Genomic DNA, 6,383 nt, shown 5'->3' with positions numbered 1-6,383 from the left:
AAAAATACAGCTGCCAGATTAATTCATTGGTAATATTTATACTAAAGACAATTTATTAGCACTGTTTGCTCTCTACTTCCTGGTTGTTCCTATATGTGAACCTTACTCCTTTGCAGCTTTGTATTTTATGCCATGATGAACTGTGTAACCCCTCAAATTTTAGCCAGAAGTGCTTCCTTTTAAAGCTGTTTGTTGTTGGTTATTTTGTTTCAGCAATAAGGAAAGTAACTTAATACAAATGGTAGGCAAAGGTTAGATTAGTTCACTCCTCCAGATTTTGGGTTTCATCCATATATTGTTGCCAGCCAGAACACAACAAAAGACCTGGGCACCTTTTAGTTTCAAGCCATTTCTGCTTAGTCACTTACATAAAATACATTTCAAAGGGCAGGCTGAAGCACTGCCTGCTCAGAGGTTGGGATGGGAGTGTATGGCAAGAGTCCCCAGTTTGAGACAAGCTGTGAGCAGGTCCCTCAGCCACCCACACCCAGGCAGAAGCAGGGAAGACTCCAGGCTTTAACCCAGAGAGCAGATCTAGCCGAGCTTATAACAATATTTTTGATGTGTGCAAACAACTGAAAAATGATACATTTTTTATGTCTCCCAGTGACTTTTGTCATTTGGTAGCTGAGTGTTTTGGAGAAAGACAGCCTATCCCAAATATGTAGAACCTTTAAGCACTGTATTGGATCAGACCAAGGATGGGTTAATATCTGTAGCATTTGAATCTATCCTGTGTTGCCCAGATGCTTTCTTTATAATGGCCTTGTAGCTGTTTGGAAACAGAAGGAGGTGAAGGAGAACTTACTTTTGAAGGTGTTAAGCAAATTTTTGGACAGACAACAATTAATTAGCATATTATATTTTCACTGGGACTCACAGTTTATATAACTACATTTTGGAAAAGAAAGAACTGGGCACCTTACTTACTCAGCGTTCACTGTGTTTTGCTGGAAATACAGTTAGGATATAAGGTACAGACTTTGTACAATGAGGCAATACCCAAACTGGAAAGAGTCACAGCCATTGATTTCCAGGACATCATGGTTACTATCTGCCCCCATGTCCTGACTCCTTTTGTTGAAGAATCCTTCGAGACATTGTATCCCGTCAAGTTAGTTTTCCCTATTATAATGGATTGAATTTGCTTCTTAGCAACATGGAATTCATTAGAATTGTCTACAGCACTCAGGCTGGCAGCAGGAAAGATGTGGAGTTGACTAAGGAGGAGTTTGTTCTGGCAGCCCATACGGTTGGTCAGGTTGTGCCCATGGAGTTTGATATCTTAAAACTCATATTTATGTGTGCCAAGGGGACACATAACTTCAGGAGACATTGAACAGACCACTTCCCTGGAAGAAGGAGCTTGGGTTTTCTTTCTTTACTTTACTTTTCTTTTTTTTTTTTTTTTGGTTAGATATTTTCTTCATTTACATTTCAAATGCTATCCCCAAAGCCCCCTATACACTCCCCCTGCCCTGCTCCCCAAACCACCCACTCTTGCTTTCTGGCCCTGGCATCCTCCTGTACTGGGGCATATGATCTTCCCAATACCAAGGGAATCTTCTCCCATTGATGCCAGACTAGGCCATCCTCTGCTACATATGCAACTAGAGACACAGCTCTGGCGGGGGTGGGGTGGGTGGGGGGGTGGGGGGGTAACTGGTTACTTCATATCGTTGTTTTTCCTATAGGGTTGCAGATCCCTTTAGCTCCTTGGGTACTTTCTCTAGCTCTTTCTTTGGGGGCCCTGTGTTCCATTCAATAGACGACTGTGAGCATCTCCCCATTCGAAGGAGACACAAGTATCCACACTTTGGTTTTCCTTCTTCTTGAGTTTCATGTGTTTTGCAAATTGTATCTTGGATATTCTAAGCTTCTGGGCTAATATCTGCTTATCAGTGAGTGCATATTATGTGTGTTCTTTTTGTGATTGGGTTACCTCACTCAGGATGATATCCTCCAGATGCATCCATTTGCCTAAGAATTTCATGCATTCATTGAACTTGGCTTTTCAACTTGACTGAGGCTCAGAGGCAGTAGAAGGCCTCAGATGATGTGGTTCAGCTATTTGTCCTGCTTATGGTATCAGTCCACAGTTTTCATCTGGGTTGCACTGCAGGAGCTGCAGGAATCACGGATGAGCCTCTGATTGATCTTGTAAAGACGCAAATGTAGAATCAATGATCAACTGGCCATTTGTGGGAGAATACATAAATAAAAACGGCTTTGACTATTTTCAGAATATGCTTTGTTATGAAGGTTTCTTTGAACTGTACAGAGGTTTGCTGCCACAGTTACTGGGAGTCACCTTGAAGAAAGCCCTAAAGCTTATAGTGAATGATTTTGTGCGGAACACGTTTATACACAGAGATGTCTCAGTTCCACTTGCAGCAGAGATTTTTTGAAGGAGGCTGTACATGAGGCTTCGATTTTTACAAATTCTTTAGGAATCATCAAGATCAGCCTTCAAGTGGCTGGAGAGATTACCACAGGCCCCAGAGCCAGTGGTGTTGACAACTGGGGATCTTTGGCTTCTATACAGTGCCAAAGCAGGCATTGTGTGGGACATGTCATTCTCAGCCATCTACTTCCTACACTATGCTCATGGTGAGCAGGCTTCCTTTGCAAATGAAGATGGGCAGATCAGCCTGCCCATGGAGACTGGCCTTTGCAATGAAGATGGGCAGCCTGGAAAGCCTGCTCTTAGCTGGTGATGCAGGTGGTATGCCTGTAGCATCTTTAGTGACCCCTGCTGATGTTATCAAGACTAGATTATAGGTGGCTTCCAAGGCTGAGCAAACTGCTTAACAGTGCTGTGATAGGGTGTTTCAGAAAGATACTGTGGGAAAGGTCCAACAACTGTGGAAAAGGGCTGGTGTTTGTGTTTCAATTTTTTTATTGATTATTTTATTTATTTACATTTCAAATATTATCCCCCTTCCCAGTTTCCCTTCCACAAGCTCCCTATTCCCTCCTTTTGTCCCCCTGCTTCTATAAGGATGCTCCTCTACCTACCTTCCCACTCCTGCCATCATTCTCCTATCCTGGATCATCTAGCCTCCACAAGATCAAAGGGCTCTCCTCCCAGTGATGCTGAATAAGGCCATCCTGTGCTACATATTCAACTGGAGCCATGGGTTCCCCCATGTGTACTCTTTGGTTGGTAGTTTAGTCCTTGGAGCTTTGGGGGCTCTTGTTGGCTGATATTGTTGTTCTTCCTATGGGGTTGCAAACCCCTTTCAGCTCCTTCAGTCCTTGTCCTAATTTTGCCATTAGGATCCCTGTGCTCAGTCCGATGTTTGGCTGCATGCATCTGCATTTATATTGGTCAAGCTTTGGCAGAGCCTCTCAGGGGATAGCTATACCAGGCTCCTGTCAGCAAGAACATTTGGCATCAGCAATAGTGTCTGGGTTTGGTGTTAGCAGTCCTACTCAGTAGGGGGAAGAGAATAATCTCTGGGAAGAGAGGCAGAGAGGGATCTGGGAGGGAGAGAGGAGGGAAGGGAAAGGGGGTCCAGTTCAGATATGGACCTTCCAAACAGAGGAGAGAGCAGAGAACTACAGAGGGTCAGGAATTTGAAAGCAGGTGTGTAGTAGTGGGGGAGGGGGAACAGGGGGTAGCAACTAGGAAGTCCCAGATGCCAGGGACCCAAGAGTTTCCTAGGACCCAAAAGGGAGGAATTTAGCCAAAATACACAACACAGGGGAGATAGAACCTGTAGAGACCTTATCCAGTGGCTAGGTATAGTCCCCAGTTGAGGGATGGGGCCACCCACCCACCTCAAATATATTAATACAGAATTCCTTCTGTCAAAAGGAAATGCATGGACAAAGAGTGGAGCAGAAACTGAAGGAAAGGCTATCCAGAGACTGCCCCACCTAGTAGTCCATCCCATCTGCAGACACCAAACCCAGGCACTACTGATGATGTGTTTCAATTCTTGCCCTGGTTTGGTATCACCTTCCTGACTTAGGAATTGCTCCAGTTATGGCTTTACATCGATTCTGGAGGCATAAACCCCGTGGGATCTGTGTCTGTTCCTACATCCAGTATTACTCTACCTGCTCTCAATCCTGACTATGCTGGGGGCTATAAATCGGCAGCTGCAACGGTCTTTGGGACTGAAAATAAATTTTGACTTTACCTTTCTTCAAGCCATTGGCATCTACCTCAAGTGACTATGACAGCCTGTAGGAAGACTGACCTGAGATATGGCTGTACAATGGTTGGTACTGGAATAAGCCTCATCTTTGATTGAAGCATGAATTTGCCCCTTCCAAATCTGTGTCATTTTAATTGAGGTCAGGACTTTTGATATGAAATGTAATCTCTTGTTTTCTGGTTGTTTTTCTACCAAGATCATGTGGAATTGTTCCTAATTATTCTTTGGCCTTCTTTCCACAAAACTGTGTTTGTATCATCTCTATACTGGGATTTGGTCAACACTTTCATGATCTAGAGTAAGTCCTAAGGGAAATGGGGAAGGTCTCCTACCTGAAGTTGGATGGAAGTCTAACTGAGACCACTGAAAGGCAGCCATGATTCCCAAAGCAAATCATGAATTCTGAGGATGTTTAAAGAAGTAGAAAGCTGGGTATATATTTATAAAAAAAAACACTGGAAGAAATAGTGATATTATTACTGTTATTATTATTATTACTATTATTGACAATTCCCAAATATCCAGCCCGAATTTGAATTCAAAACGTGCAAAAATTTGTCCTCTTTATGAAGATTTTATGTGAAACTTTTCGCAATCTTTCTTGGACCAAGTCTACCAAGGGAAAAGTTTCAAATTTTAAGGAAGTGATTTTGACATTTTTACTATTAGATACAAAAGAAGCTGAGACATAATCTTATCCCTGAACATGCCAATTGGGGATAAATACTTATATGATGAACACATACTGATTATTAATGATTTCAATGACCATGAGAATAATGTATACCCCTGTTTGCTAGTGCCCACCTGCTCTCAGCCCCAAAGCTTATACCAATTTGCCTTTAAAATCTACTTTATCTTGAATCATGTCTGACAAATACACTCTAAGGTTTTATTTAATTTGGAGTACCTTGTATCATGGTCAGAGGTTTGTAAGTTTGTGAACAAAGAAATAAACTACTTTTAAAGTTAAGTCGCCTCCCCTAAAAAGCAACAGCAACAGCAACAACAAAAACAAAAACAACTTTTTTCAAATTTATTTTGTCTACAAAGCTCTCATTCTCAAGACAAACTCCATTTCCATCTCTTCACCCAGCCCAAAATCTGTTGTTTTTACTCTTGTTTCTTTGAGGCCCACTTCCTGGTTAAGTCTTGTTTTGCTTTTCCATAACCTCGAGTTTCTCCATCCACCCACTGTCTCCAATAGTATGTATCTTACTCACTGTGTCCACAGAGATGTTATCTGTTTTCCATAAAGTACGTGTTCATGTGTTTACCTCACCTGAAGCATCATCCACATCCTTTCAGTCTCTACTTCCTGGGTAACCTCTGGTCACACCAGGCACACTCACAGAGGTTGGGGCTGTACTTCATGTCCATTTCTCTAGCAGGGGCTCTGGTGATACTGTGGTAGAATCTACTCACATATATTATGACATGGACATGTGCATACGGCCACTATGGTTTCTACACAAAATTGAGATACTTTGTTGTAAGTAATATTTTTATTAATTCTTTGGTAATTTGATAATTTCATACAATGTATGTACCCCCAACTCCTTCTATATCCATGTTCAGTCAGATTTGGTGTGCATGGTGATAGTTTTGAATCTATTTTTATTCTTTTACATGTAGCTACTCAGTATGACCAGTGCTTTTATTGAATATGCTGCTCTTCTGCAGTGGATATGTTTCACTTTTTTTTTTTTTTCAGAAATCAGGTGTTGAGAGGTGAGTGGTTTTATGTCCATATTGTTAATTCTATCCCATTGATCCAAGTGTGTGCTTTTATACCAGCACTGAGCTGTCTATTTCTATAGGTCTGTAGTGTAACTTAAAATTAGGGATGCTGTTACCTCCAGCAGTTTTTTTTCCATCTTTGTTTTAGTTATGCTTGTTTCTTTGGGTTCACATATGAAGGTTTGGATTACTTTTTCAATTTCTCTGAAGAAAACTTGGCAGTTTTGATGGGGATTGTAATTGAGTTTGTAAATTCTTTTTGGTAGGATGGGAAAGGAATTTTCACGATATTTATTCTATCGATTCATTAGCATAGGAAGTCTTTCTGGTATGATTTTTAACTTACGTTTTACTATATAAATCTTTTAATCATTTAGTTATATTTATTCCAATACACTTAGAATTTATTGTGAAAGATACTGCTCTTCCGGTCAGAAAAGCACCGGGGCAGCTGGGGCGAAGGGTCGGCTGACACTC

At 41.4% G+C, this 6,383-nt stretch overlaps 1 pseudogene; it reads left to right on the top strand.

Annotated features, from left to right (window-relative positions):
- Positions 1–420: 420 nt before the first annotated feature.
- LOC110300834 lies at positions 421–4,142 on the top strand (annotated as a pseudogene).
- Positions 4,143–6,383: the final 2,241 nt, after the last annotated feature.

The sequence above is a fragment of the Mus caroli genome, chromosome 8 (assembly GCF_900094665.2).
Source record: "Mus caroli chromosome 8, CAROLI_EIJ_v1.1, whole genome shotgun sequence".
Taxonomy (NCBI): Eukaryota; Metazoa; Chordata; class Mammalia; order Rodentia; family Muridae; genus Mus; species Mus caroli.
The sequence above is the reverse complement of the archived record's forward strand: the minus strand, read 5'-3'. Positions and strand labels throughout refer to the sequence as shown.